The sequence below is a fragment of the Aquarana catesbeiana genome, linkage group LG04 (genome assembly GCF_042186555.1).
Source record: "Aquarana catesbeiana isolate 2022-GZ linkage group LG04, ASM4218655v1, whole genome shotgun sequence".
NCBI classification, from domain to species: domain Eukaryota; kingdom Metazoa; phylum Chordata; class Amphibia; order Anura; family Ranidae; genus Aquarana; species Aquarana catesbeiana.
In genome coordinates this window covers 113,316,267-113,330,633 of record NC_133327.1, presented here as the reverse complement: position 1 = coordinate 113,330,633, position 14,367 = coordinate 113,316,267, and the positions used below count along the sequence as shown (strand labels likewise).

At 41.6% G+C, this 14,367-nt stretch overlaps 1 protein-coding gene across 1 annotated transcript in view; it reads right to left on the bottom strand.

Annotated features, from left to right (window-relative positions):
- The window catches only part of HS6ST1 (heparan sulfate 6-O-sulfotransferase 1), a 159,093-nt gene that overhangs the window by 143,148 nt on the left and 1,578 nt on the right, over positions 1-14,367 (bottom strand). The window lies entirely within an intron of this gene.

Here is a 14,367-nt window from a genome sequence, read left to right as displayed (position 1 = left end):
CAGAGGTTACCTCCCCTCCACATTGAAGCATGGTTATGTATACAGTACACATACATATTTCTCTGCAGACACCCCTTGCGCCAGCATTCTCAAAGGGGGAAAATTACTGCTAGTGTTACCGCCAGGCTTTTCAACACCCGCACACCTCAAACTGCATTAAAAAGTACATCTATGATCAAATTATGTAATGATATTCATGTCTGCAGCGTTGTTCAATTAGTTCTAGCCTACTCCTAATACTCTGAATGATCTTGAGGTCTGTAAACTGACTCACGGCGAAACGCGTAGACGCATAACATATAAGGGCTCAATGTACAAATTGTATCACTTGACTCAGGTTTTTATCTATTTTCTGTTTTTTGAACAGTATCTATGAATTGATGTACTTTTCCAATAAATATTTTTGACTCAATATTAGCTGTGCTACTTTCCCCATTGTTTTCCATGCCTACAAAGTCCGATTTTTTTGGTTACTATTTAGTATCCCCTCTTTTTCTTTAGTCTGTAAACTGAATATCCCCACACTTTACTTCCCGAGATTCAGTGACACGTAGTCACTATGTCCTGCGAGTAGGCACTTGTGTCACACATCTCACAGCGGGTGTAGCGTCACATATGGCAACCCATCACATTTGGCTCTTGGCTGGAGTGTGCATGCCCAACGCCGCCATATGCGTTCCAACACTTTTACAACACACTAAAACCCAGATAGTGTGACGGAACTGACACTGAACTGCGCTTGCGCAGTTATATGGCCCCACCCCCAAGTCCAGGTTCAAGCCCCACCATCCAAGTGGACAGAGTTAGAATATAATTATGCCGAGCAAAGCGAGGCCGTGCCCGAAGCGTGGCGAGCGAAGCGAGCCCACGAGGGGCCCTGTTGCAAAGTGGCTTGAACCTGGACTTAGGGGTGGAGCCGCTTTTACTGTGCTGTTTTGTCGCAAAAGTGTTGGCGGCGTCGAGCATGCGCACTCCAGCGGGTAGCCAAATGTGATGGGTCGCCATATGTGACGCTACACCTGCCTTCTAGTCTACAGGTGCGCTGAGATGAGGAGTCAATACAAGAATCACTGTTTGCAGGCAGCAATGTACCATGGGATATGTAGTCCTTCTAAACAAAGTAAACAGCAAAGGAGAAGCTGCAAAGCATGCAGAGAATCCAGGAAGTTGTGGAAAGACGGGCAGCAGACAGGCAGAACCCACAACATGAAAGGAGCTTTTTCAAGCAACCTTGTATTGGGTTGTCAAAAGAACCATTGTTTGTGTTGCTAATACAATGCTCACGTTATAGAATGAAATTGTATGCTGTACCATAGAACTCCTTTAAGTTATGCCAAATACAGGCCAGTGGTAGAACTACCAGGGCCGCTTTTGCGAATGGCCCGACGTTTTACCACTGCAGAACATGGGCGTGGATCACACTGGTGTGACCCCAGAGTCATGTCACTTGCTTGCTGTTTTCCTTTCGACTGTTGTGATTTAACATTGCAGTCTATGGCACTCAAAACGCACCAAAAAGTCGCAGAAAGGGAAAGGGCCCCGGGAACCCTGAAGGTTCAAAGTCTTTGTCCTCCACCCACAATTTTTCACTCTCCTTGTATCAGACTGCCATTAAACAGTTACAATGCTATTTTCACATCTAGGTGTTCCCTGAAGTATAACAAAGCCAGATACCACGGAAAGAATGGCTCAAAAACAGTTGTCATGCAAATCAATCACACCTATCAATATCTCTGCTGCATTGCAATACATTATGTAAAATGCAGACACCACAGGTTTGAGGCTCCAGCCATGTGTTTCTTTTTCTAGGTGCCAAAACACATGGGGGTTGATTTACTAAAACTGGGGAGTGCAAAATCTGGTGTATGGTAGCCAATCAGCTTATTCAATTAGGCCTGGTGCACACCTATGCATTTTTTTTGTGCTTTTTGCAGATTTGTACTGCAGTCCATTTAACATGGTTTCCTATGAAACACGTTCTGTAGTGCAAATCTGCAAAAAGCACAAAAAAAAAAAAAAAAAAAAAATGCATAGGTGTGAACCAGGCCATAAGCTTGGACAATAAACCTGGAAGCCAATTGGTTTATTTAAACAGCTGCACCAGATTTTGCACTCTCCAGTTTTAGTAAATGAACCCCATTGCATTATAGCAGAAAATGCATTAAGAAATTGGTCATCTACACACAAAGGCAGGTGCATTTCTTTACATTATACATGCAAGTTGGAGTGTCATTCAAAAGGAGTAGGAACGTGCATCTACACCGCAGGATAACAGGCATCACAGCATGCATTAGCGCGAGTGCTCACACACACACACACACACACACACACACACACACACACACACACACGTGTAAATACAGCCTTACTGGGACTACACAAACCACTAGACAAAGACTACATTTTTTGTTAAGAACACGTAAAACCTAGGCAAGTAAACACCACAAAATGCCCATCACACGCACAAATACACACGCCATAACATGAGTCAGAAAAACCCAACTCTGAGTTCACATTCAGCCCCGCTGTTTACTTATTTAGATTAGGTGTTAATTAGGTCAGAATGAAGAACTAGCTGACCGTGAACTGAAGTAGTACAGCTAGACTCAGACAAGATGTCTGACTCAGAAAACCGCGAGAGAACCGCCAATCCTCTGATTTGTCGCTGTAACACTGGGGACCACAACAACCTCCAAATTAGATGTTAAAAAGGTGCACACACGATATTTTCTTCCCCATTTTATGCAAGCAGCTTCCACTGGCTCTTCAGAAAAGACTTTACTGAAGAAAAAAAAAAAAAGAGAAACAAAAAAAAGGGAGGCGATTTGTAGTCCAGCAGTGGGGAACTCAGAAAGGGTTGACAACACTGCTCGAGAGATTTCAGTGCAGCAGCTGTTGACTCTACAGGTAGTGGAGTACCTTTCTGGCAGGGCAGTTCCCAAACCCCCCCCCCCCCCCCCCACCCCCCCCCCCCCAAGTATTTTTTAAAGTGGAAGTAAACTCTTATGCCCCGTACACACGACCGGTTTTGCCATCAAAATAAACTCTAAAGGTTTTTCCAACGGAATTCCGCTCAAGCTGTCTTGCATACACACGGTCACACCAAATTTCGACTATCCAGAACGCAAAACATACGACAGGACTAGAAAACAGAAGTTCAATAACCAGTAGCCAATAGCTTCCGTACTTGTACTCAGAGCATGCGTCGCTTTTGGTACGTCGGAACATCATACAGATGATCGTTTTTTTCCCCCGATAAGAATTTGTTCCGTCGGAAAAATATAGAACATGTTCTCCATCTAAGTCTGTCTGAAGTTGACGGAAAAAGTCTGATGGGGCATACACATGGTTAGAATATACGATGAAAAGCTCCCATCGGACTGTCAGAAATTCCGCTCGTGTGTACGCGGCATTAGACCCCTTTCATACTGGAGCGGGCGTTGACAGTAAAACGCCACTAGTTTTAGCGGAGCTCTACCATCATTTTAGGAGCACTATTCGACCGCTAGCGGGGCGCTTTTAACCCTTTTATTCGGCCACTAGTGGGGGGTTAAAAGCGCCCCGCTAGCGGTCGAATAGTGCTGCTAAAATGATGGTAGAGCTCCGCTAAAACTAGTGGCGTTTTGCTGCCAAGGTGCTTTGGCAGCAGTGCCTATTAATTTCAATTGGCACGAGCAGTGTATATACCGTTCCTTCACTGCCCCAAAGATGCTGCTTGCATGACATTTAACGTCCTGCCAGAACAGCGCCCCGGTGTGAAAGGGGTCTTATTTTTGACTTCCACCTACAGGTAAACCTATAATAAGGCTTACCTGTAGGTATAGTGAATATCTCCTAAATAATGCAAGTTTAGGAGATATTCACACTGCATGCAGTTGGTGATGTCACCGGCGAATGTGCTCTGAAGGGACGGCATACCCGTGCCATCCCTTCAGAGCGCCTTGCACATGTGAGTGATGTCATCGCAGCTCGGCCAATCAGACAAGCTGAGCAGTCGAACGCGGAAGGAAGACTGGGTGAAAATAGAAGCCCTCTCATCGATGACAGCGCACTACTGGAGGTACACGTCATAATTGACACCATTGGCTCCTGCTGCTGTCAAAGTCAGTCAGCCAATGAGGAAAGAATGGGGGTAGGCCGCGGCTCTGTTTGAATGGACACAGAGCTGTGGCTCGGCTGCCCCCATAAACAAGCTGCTAGCTGTAGGGGCACTTAACAGGGAGGAGGGGCCATGAGAACTGAAGAGGGACCCAAGAAGAGGAGGATCTGGGCTGCTCTGTGCAAATCCACTGCATAGGGTAGGTAAGTATAACATTTTTTTTTTTTTTTTTGGGGGGGGGGTTCTGTTAAAAATGAGACAATCACTTGGGAAGGCCCCAATGCAAATGTTATTTTTTTTCTGATGCTTTAAAAGCAATGAGCCAGCACTGAACACCCTATCTGCTGCAGGTGTCAAAAACCACTTAGCAAATTAGAGAATCGGAGGAGTTTAGCGCACATTGCAACCCATATGTGCGCGGCTTCTAATAAGGAATTCTTCGTACACAAAAGGGATGCACCATAAAAGAGCAGCTGCAGGTTATAACAGTATTGTACAATTATTTTGTGCCTTGGAGACTAAAGTAAATCATGTAAGAAGGAGAAAAAAAAAAAAAGAAAAAAAGTAATACTAGTGCGATGATTCTAGATGGAGACGGTAACTTATCAGCCGCACACAGACCCCTCTCTGATCTTTGTATATGGAATATATTTGGCCCTTTCAGGTCTGCTGAAAGATGCCATTTCACGCTTGCAGTTGCTTGCTGCACCCTCACGGGAGAGTCGCTGATTCTGTTATTACAGCCCCAATAATGAATCAGCACCGGGGAAGGCACTCTCCGCTCTCATTCAGCCTGACCAAGGTCTCTCAACAGACTTCCTTGTCACTGAAGCCCACAGACCTGACAATACTGCAGGGAGACAGTCTGCTTCACTGTCTGTAATCAGAGGCCAGCAGCCAGCTATGCAATACAAATTTCTGCTCCGTCTTGCCTGGTTTATGTAACCTGCTATTGTCAGATGTCAAATAAGACTGCAGGCCTGATGGATGAGAAGTGAAGTGCAAGGAAAAAAAAAAAAAAAAAAAAAAAAAAAAGAAGAAGAAGGAGGTCATTTTCCAAATAAAGGACTATAAAAATCTGTATGGAAAAATAAATGAAATTAAAAACCCCCCATCAAATTTAGGGGGAAAAATAAAAAAAATGTTTATGGTGTACGGATCATCTGCTATCCACAGACAGGTAGAGGTTTGGATATTTGTTCTTGCGCTTAGTCAGCCTCCTCTACATGTCATGACTGAGCCAAAAAAAAAAAAAAAAAAACCACACAACCCCACCCAACATCTACGAGTGTCCTTAGTGCGATGATGAACGTCACTGTGATTGGAACAATAAACTACAAGAAAACCATTTCCACAGTGGTCCATTTCCTGCAACACCGCTACAAAAATGATCACCAACTGTCAATTATACCGCAAAGACAGCCCAACTTGTCCAAAAAACATCTTTGTATTCCTTTACCAACTAATTAAAGATTATTCAATAACCACTGTGTCTTGTTCATCTGGATGAAGGGAAATGTATTTTCAAGATACTCTACCATTAGAAAACTTAATGACCTGTAAGATACATTAGAATGTTACCAATGTTTTGGGTTGATAAGCAAATGGGATGAATACCAATACCACCAAGATTAATTGGTTAAACCAAATCATACTGCTACTAAATATCCCCTTTTCATTCTCCCTGGATACGTTCCATATATTAAAATGCCAAACTTCTGATATTGAAGTGAAGTGCTTGTATACTGCTGGACTTTTTTTTTTTGTACCCTCAAGGTAATGTCATAATGTGCTAGTATGCATCGCATACTAGCACATTATGTTAAACTTAAACACAAAACGAAGCTCTTCCAGCACCAAGATGTCAGAGCTGTAAGCACTCCCATCTTTACCCGTCTTGCTTCCATGTTCAGACTCCGGCTCTGTGGCTGGGGCCACAATGACATCCCTCCCGCGCATGCGTGCAAAAGCTGCCATTTACAGCACAGGGCTCTGAAAGAACAGACCAGGTGCCCGCTCCTTTAGAGTGCATGCGCCAGTGATGTCACTGGCTGCATGTACAAGAAATATCTCCTAAACGGAGCACGTTTTAGGATATATTTACACTACCTATAGGCAAGTCTTATAGGTATAATTCAGAAATAGAAGTTTACTTCCACTTTAACAATTTGACATGTAGGCATGTCTCACAGGCTCCAGTTTGTACAGGATCAGTGTGAACAGTAAGCTTTTGTGAAACTTTCAACAAGCTTCAAACAGCTTTCTCCAAGCCTTTAAAGCACCCTTCAGCTCCTGTTAGGAAATATGTTATAAGAAAAAAAAAAAAGTCCTGCAAGCAGCATCTTTCGGGCGTTGCGAGAGCTGTGAATACACCGCTCCTAAAACGCCCCTGCTAATGAAATCAATGGCCAGCACTGCTGAAGCGCATGCAAAGTGTCTCGGCAGCAGCGCATTGAACCCTTTTTCGGCTTCTAGCGGTGGTTAAAAAGCACCCTGCTAGCGGCCGAAAAGCGCAGATAAAATGACGGTATAACAGCAGCGGCGCTATACCGCCAACACGCATCCCCCCCCCCCCCCCCCATGTGAAAGTGGCCTTATACAGCTTCTCACAGAAGTGAGTACACCCTTCATTTTTGAATATATTATATCTTTTCCTGTGACAACACTGAAGAAATGACACTGTGTACAGCTTGTATAGCAGTGTACATTTTCAAAATAACTCAACACACAGCTATTAAGGTCTAAACCGCTGGCAACAAAAGTGCGTACACCCCTAAGTGAAAATGTCCAAATTGGGCCCAAAGTATAAATATTTTGTGTGGCCACCATTATTTTCCAGCACTGCTTTAGCCCTCTTGGGCATGGAGCTCACCTGAGTTTCACATGTTGCCACTGGAGTCCTCTTCTACTCCTCCATGACAACATCACAAAGATGGTGGATGCCCCACAAATGCTCAATAGGGTTTAGGTCTGGAGACATGCTTGGTCAGTCCATCACCTTTACCCTCAGCTTCTTTTGCAAGGCAGTGGTCACCCCCCATGTTGGAATACTGCCCCGTGGCCCAGTCTCCAAAGGGAGGGGATCATGCTCTGCTTCAGTATATCACAGTACATGTTGGCATTCATGGTTCCCTTAATGAACTGTAGCTCCCCAGTGGCAGCAGCACTCATGCAGCCCCAGACCATGACACTCCCACCACCATGCTTGACTGTAGGCAAGACACACTTGTCTTTGTACTCCTCACCTGGTTGCCACCACACACACTTGACACCATCTGACCCAAATAAGTTTATCTTGGTCTCATCAGACCACAGGACATGGTTCCAGTAATCCATGTCCTTAGTCTGTTTGTCTTCAGCAAACTGTTTGTGGGCTTTCTTGTGCATCATCTTTAGAAGAGGCTTCCTTCTGGGAGGACAGACATGCAGACCAATTTGATGCAGTATGCGGCGTATGGTCTAAGCACTCAGAAAGTTCTTTGCCATGAACTTCCGGTATGACCAGTATGAGCGAGAGAGCAATAAACACCAAATTTAACACACCTGCTCCACATTCACATCTGAGACCTTGTAACACTATCGAGTCACATGACACTGGGGAGAGAAAATGGCAAATTGGGCCCAATTTGGACATTTTCACTTAGGAGTGTACTCCCTTTTGTTGCCAGCAGTTTAGACATTAATGGCTGTGTGTTGAGTTATTTTGAGGGGACAGCAAATTTACACGGTTATACAAGCTGTACACTCACTACTTTACATTGTAGCAAAGTGTAATTTTTCAGTGTTGTCATATGAAAAGATAGAATAAAATATTTACAAAGATGTGAGGGGTGTACTCACTTTTGTGAGATACTGTACAAGCTGAAGCCCGTGTGAAACAAGCCTTTGGGCACATTACTATATTAATGGCCCATAACATTATTCTGGCACAACATAGAAAAATAATTAAAAAGGATCTTCAGCCAAGTTTCTCTTCTGGCATATCTTGCTGTTTGTTTCCCCTTTAAGGAGATTTCTTCTACGAGTCCTTGTGTCCGTTATTACAGACAAAAATTCAAAATTTTAACAGCTGGCATTGGTGCAAAAGGCTATGGAAATCTGTTAACAAGCCAATTCTGGTACCAGCTGCCTAGTAAGTCTATTTTTACTACCCCGTGTGTCTCATTGACAAGACCTGAAGGTAAATCATCCCAACAGAACACACAGCAAACATTTTAACTATGCCATCTAAAGGGTAGAAAAAAAGTCCAAAATACACTTTAATGGTCATCTTTATAGTAAATTTACCAATATTATACTTGCTCTACAGAGTACATTTTGGGTGAACTATTGATTTCTTGTTTAGATAAGCTCTAAATTAGATAAATAATAATTCTACAATTTAGACTAGTGTTCAACAGGGAATAGTCCCATTACTGCCCATGTGCCCAATGAGCCTCCACACAAGTTAAAAGGACAAATTGCTGTGGACTTGACAAGCATAACAAGTACATCACTAGACATGGTTATGGGAGTAATCACTACCACAATGTCTGAATGTTAGAACAGCCATGGATAATTGTCATAATACAACGGAGGTCAGAAAATGGGCCAGCACCAACTTTTGAGGCTGACAGTAAGCCATCTGAATACCTGGGCAAGGCGATGCCCTCAATGAATGTTCATGAAGGTTTCCATTGACATGTGGATTGTAAGGTCATTCCTGTTCCACACAGGACATTTGCAGCTTATATGAAGAAAGGTTAGACAGCTCAGGGTTTACTCCCTCTCTAACCACCTATGTGTCTATGTACATCCACATACCTCTTTAGATCTGAAAAAAGGATTGTCTGCTTTATGTTCCACCTTTTTTTGGACAGAACATGATGAATCTTGGGTAGTTGGGTGTATACGGATGTACATACATCTGTCCATATAGCCAATACAGGTCTGGAAAGTTTCAGGAAGGAAAAACGGAGTGGATGCAGATGTCACAAAAGACTTCAGCTCTGATTTAGCTTGGAATCGGTTCATGGATCTTCAACTGATCAAAACAAGCACAACCAGCATGAAAGTGCCCCTACGCTGGTCATAGATTGAAAATCTTCCGGTTCAACAAGGACCAGCTGAATTTTGATCCATCTATGGCCATTCCGACTCGAGAGAAGTTGATCCAATTATCGGCTTCTCTCGACAGGAACATTGCTAAATTTTAAATAGATCAGCGCAAACAGCCAATAACCCGCAGGGCTGATTAGTGTATCCTGACAGCGGAGGAGTCCTTGCTAGTAGAATACAATAGCACATCGGTGAGGATTTCTCCATCCACAATGAACGTGTGGATGGAGAAAATCAGCTCAGTTTGTTTTGTTCAGCTGGCTGGCCAACGACAAAAAACTGAGCAATGTATAGCCAGCTTAATTTTACAGTAGGACTAAAGTAGAGTCTAAAGAGGGTGTGTTTGGGAATTCTCTCTTCCATCATAAGCATGGGTTCTCAGGTCCTCACATTCAGGACAAAAAGATAGGAGGTTAGGCTTGGTGCATTGCAGGAATGCTGGGTGAGAAAAAGAAAATACATTTTTAAGCAAGGGGGAAGTGTATATAGGCTTGCCAATTATACTTGCAAAGGTTCATCCAATTTGTATTCATCGTTGAGGGATGTCTACCCATCTTTTATCAAAATGATTTTGGAAATCATTGTAATTTTATCTGTGTTTTTTTTTTTTTTTTTTTATTATGAGGGTAATGTAACAGCACCATTAAAGTCCTGTATTTTTTTTGTCGTTACCATACTATATTAGGGATGTGGTACTGAGGTTATCAAATTATACCCATTACATGTACCTTTGAAACTAAAGGTTTAATGATCAATTTTCACTGAACATACCTGTGAAAACCAGATAATGTACAAATGGCCCTTGCACAACATAACTGGCTTTTACAAGCGTACTAATTTGTGCTTCTTCTATAAAAGGGAGCGGCCCTTTAACAGCTTACACATAAAAGGCAGTCAACATCACCGACCTTGGTTTTGGAAGTTCCAGTAATAGGGCAAAAAAAATAAAAACAAAAACACACACATTACGCAATTATGCCAGGGATTGGGAGTAAGAAAAAAAAAAAAAAAAAAAAAAAGGCTGGTTGTACTGAAGTTAATCAATGGATTGACTTCAGTATAACCAGTCTGCCCATAGACAGCCTAAAATTCAGCTAGTTCCTGCTGAAGCGGCCAAATTGCGATATATCTGTGGCCGGCTTTAGCAAGAAAATTCATTGGGCATTACGCAAAGCACCAAAATTGCATGCATTCACTTCCATGTAACCGACCATTGCATGCATACACTTCTATGTAAGCACTGTCCCAACTCTAATCTAAACTTTGAAGGGCTCATGCACACTGCAGCTCAAAAACACACAAAAAAAAACAAACAAAAACACACACACACACACACACACACACACCTAAACTGCATTTACAGGCATGCATGTGAGCTTTTATTTCAGCTTTTAAGAAGCTTATGCTTTTTTGTGCACGTTTTTATTGAGCTTCTTCAAGCTCCTTTGAGCATAAATGTTTTTTTCCCCACCACAAACCCTCCTACATAGTATTTTTTCTTAAAAGCGGTTGTACGCCTTTTTATTTAACCTTTACCTACAGGTAAGCCTATAATAAGGCTTACCTGTAGGTAAAATTAACCTGTACGCTTTAGGAGATATTAACTTTGCACGCAGGCACTGCTGGACCTTGCCGGGAAGAAGACTTCCACGTGCATGCAGCTTCAGCCACTCACAGCGCAGGAGCCGCGATACCCGGAAGAAACGCCGAGGTGACATGTCAGCTCCCTCGGCGTGGACCGGGATCAGATGTTGAGGCCTTGTTCTAAGGTGAGCATTTCATAATGAGCTAGTAAGCTCATTATGCCTTTGCCTTGCAGGGTTTTTTTTTTTTGTTTTTTTTGTATACCCACACAAAATCTGTGCGGGTATACAACCGATTTAACTTCTGTATAAACACAAAGGCTGGGACAAACGTTTGAGCTTCTTTGAGCTCTTTGGGGCACCGGCTCCTCTCAAAAATGAGTTTTGAGACAGAAAAAAAAAAAAAAAATAAGAGCTCAAAAGCCTGTAGGAGACTTCTTTGGAGCTCCTTTGAGCTGCACTGTGCATGAGCCCTAAAGGTAGCCATTGTACACAATTTGCTCGTGTTTACTCTAAGCAAGCGGCATTCCGGATTGTTTATTTTTATTTTCTAATTAGGGGACATTACACATTGCTCTGTCTCCAACAGTATTTTACATTTACATCTGAATCAAGGACCGTCCACACCTTGAACCGCAAACAAAAACGTCTCTCCCACAAGAAGTGCAAAACAAAACCCTCATTTCTGCACACTTGGATGTTGATATAATTGCATTCAGATCTAATTAGATGACGTTTAAACAAAGTGGGCATTTTATTGCAGTTCACAAAATTAAAACAAACCATGTTTACTTTAAATTGCTGGCAATTATACCTATGTATATGGCCACGTTTATGTGGAATTCAGGAGCCAGAACCACAGACAACGTGAGAAATTCCCCAAAAGTTAGGCCCCTGCTGTAGTTTAAGGCGATTTGGCTTACCTAGTTTGAGATTTGTCCGGCCCTTCCGATAAAGCATGGCAGGGAAGGAGGCCAAACCCCAGAAATGCATAGCCTACATATATATATGTGCTTTTCTTGAGGACTGTGGCAAGACAGATTAGGAGCATCAATGAGACAAGAAAGGATCTTAAAGGATCTACCTAGTGATCTTGTAGGTGCTAAAAACACATTACAAAACTAAAATTCTTTTTTTTTTTTTTGTAAACTCTTCCCCCAAAAGGTTACCCCTGAAAAGGCAAAGGGCAGGGTGAAGAGGAAATTAACCCATAGCATCTAATTGGAAATTCTCTATCAGTCATCTAATTGCAGTAAAGTGAAAAGACCAAACGTTTTTTTCAGGGTCATCGCTCTGCTCTAATGAATAACCCTAATATAGTTAGCAGTCACTTTTCCAACTGTCTATATGTATGGTGGCTGGGAGCGACTGCAAGGCTAATGCAGCAGTTGGCATTATAGCAGTGATTTACCCAGGCATTGTTCAGTATCTCACTAAGCCTAATGTACCAGCACAGGGCAAATTAAAACAAAGCCAACCATATTGGTCTTTAAAAAAATGCAAAAATTACAGCAAATCCAATGTTAGGCATTTTCTTGAGCAATTGCACAATAAAAAAAAAAAAAAAAAAAAAAAAAAAAAAAAAAAAAAAAGGGTCGAACCCCTTTCAAATTTTTTAATCCACGATTATCCAAAAAATTAAAATGTATCATGATAAAAAACAAAAAACAAAACAAAAAAAAATAAAACAAACAAACACACACCACGATGGCGTTGGACACTGTTGACAGTCTGGTTTCACAATTAGTCTTACAATTTATAGTTATTCTAGTTCTTCACTATAGTCTAGTCATTTAGTAATTCTAGATATTTTTAGAATTATCAGTCTGGCACTTCTCGCTCTACTAATTACAAACATGCAGAAAACAAGCAGACTGTGCGAATCTGTTACTGTATTTTTCAGGCAAATTGCAAATAATTGATTCTCCTGAACAAGGCAATCCACCTGATCTGCAGCGAATCACATAATTCATGAATCATAGCAATCGAGACGCAAGAAATTCCTGACAGTCTAAGGATTGAGCAATCTGGCTCTGTCACGTTTAGTGGGAACTGGAGAATTCTGATCTGCCTGAAAAGTATTAGAGTCATCAGATTGCCTACGCAAAATTCTTCTTCTATCCTATGTAACTGCATAAAATGTCAGCCAGTATCTGAGCAGCCTAGGTCTCCACTAAGCAGCTATGAGTAGAACATCTCATAAATGTACGCCCATTATTCTGCCTTCAAAAAGAAAGGTTATCGGTCAGCACTGCAGTTGTCAACGACACTGACGTGGTCAGATGAAGTTCACCCCAGTGGTCACCACTCCTTCATTAATGTGGCATGGCATGTCAAGGACAAAGTCATGAAACAAAGATGGTATTAGTCAATACATTATGTACACGGTATAGTGTTGTTGGTTGGTTATGGAAAACCCTACTATGCCCCAGGCAACTGTGAAAGAAGTGGTCACTCGATACTAGATCTAAGTAGGTGTATATAGTAACTATGCAGGCTGTATAGTAAAGCAATATGCTTCTCAGGTTCTAATAAGGGATAATGATTCCTAACCTATAGCTCTACTCTCCCATGTATGCAGTTTCAGGTCATTAATTATGTAACAAAAGGAATGCTCTAAAAATGTATCTAACGATGTTCTGAAGAAATCCAGGACTGTGGTTCCAGAGGACGTCACTTTTGTCTAGGTTTGCCTCGATTTAGAACCCCATTAAAATATTAAACCTGCAGCAAGTTTTCTGCATTTTGAAAAGTTTTTTGAATTCAATGGCATTCCATTTCAACCTCTTTGCCAATTGATAAAGATAAAGACACACACACACACACACACACACACACACCTCGAAACAAGAAGCCATCAGATATAAAAACCCCATTCCCTGGGTCTAGCCAATAATGTGAAATCAAAAAAGCAATATGTAGTCTAGAATAGTTGTCTTACATTCATACGCAAGAAAGGAAGAGTCATACGCTTTGTGCCAGATATATAACCGAGGCACAAAATTAAATTGGAATGTAGGAAACCCTTGTCTTATATAATACATTATCATTATGAAAATTGCATAAAATGTAAACTAAACTGAAAATGGTTCATCTCCAATCTCACCAGCATCTTTAAAATTCTCACCAATAGGCTAAAAGTTAAAATGAATAAGATAAAACAAACCTATCTACAGTCACACCTAAATTCAAGGTCAGATTGATAATGTGGCTTGAATATTGTATGGGACTACAAATCTTAGCATGCCATGGCTACAAGAGTGACAGGAAAATTATGAATGTAGGAAATCCTTTGTTGAAATCTAAAAATTGTATGATAAAAACGAAATTTAAAAAAGGATAAACAAAGCTGAAATTTATAAATATCTCATTTCTGGAATATCTTTCTTTGCCAGTACTAAATAGGCTGGTGATGAAAATCTGAATAGCTACTAGAACTTCAATTAAATACATAAAATTCTTTCTAAGGCACCCCTAAAATTAAAAGTAGACAAAAAAAGTGTCTTGCTAAAAAGAGTCACTAGGGGTTGTGGTAGGTGGTGGACCACGTCAGGGGTGGCAATGATTGAGGCAAAATTTGTCTTTTAA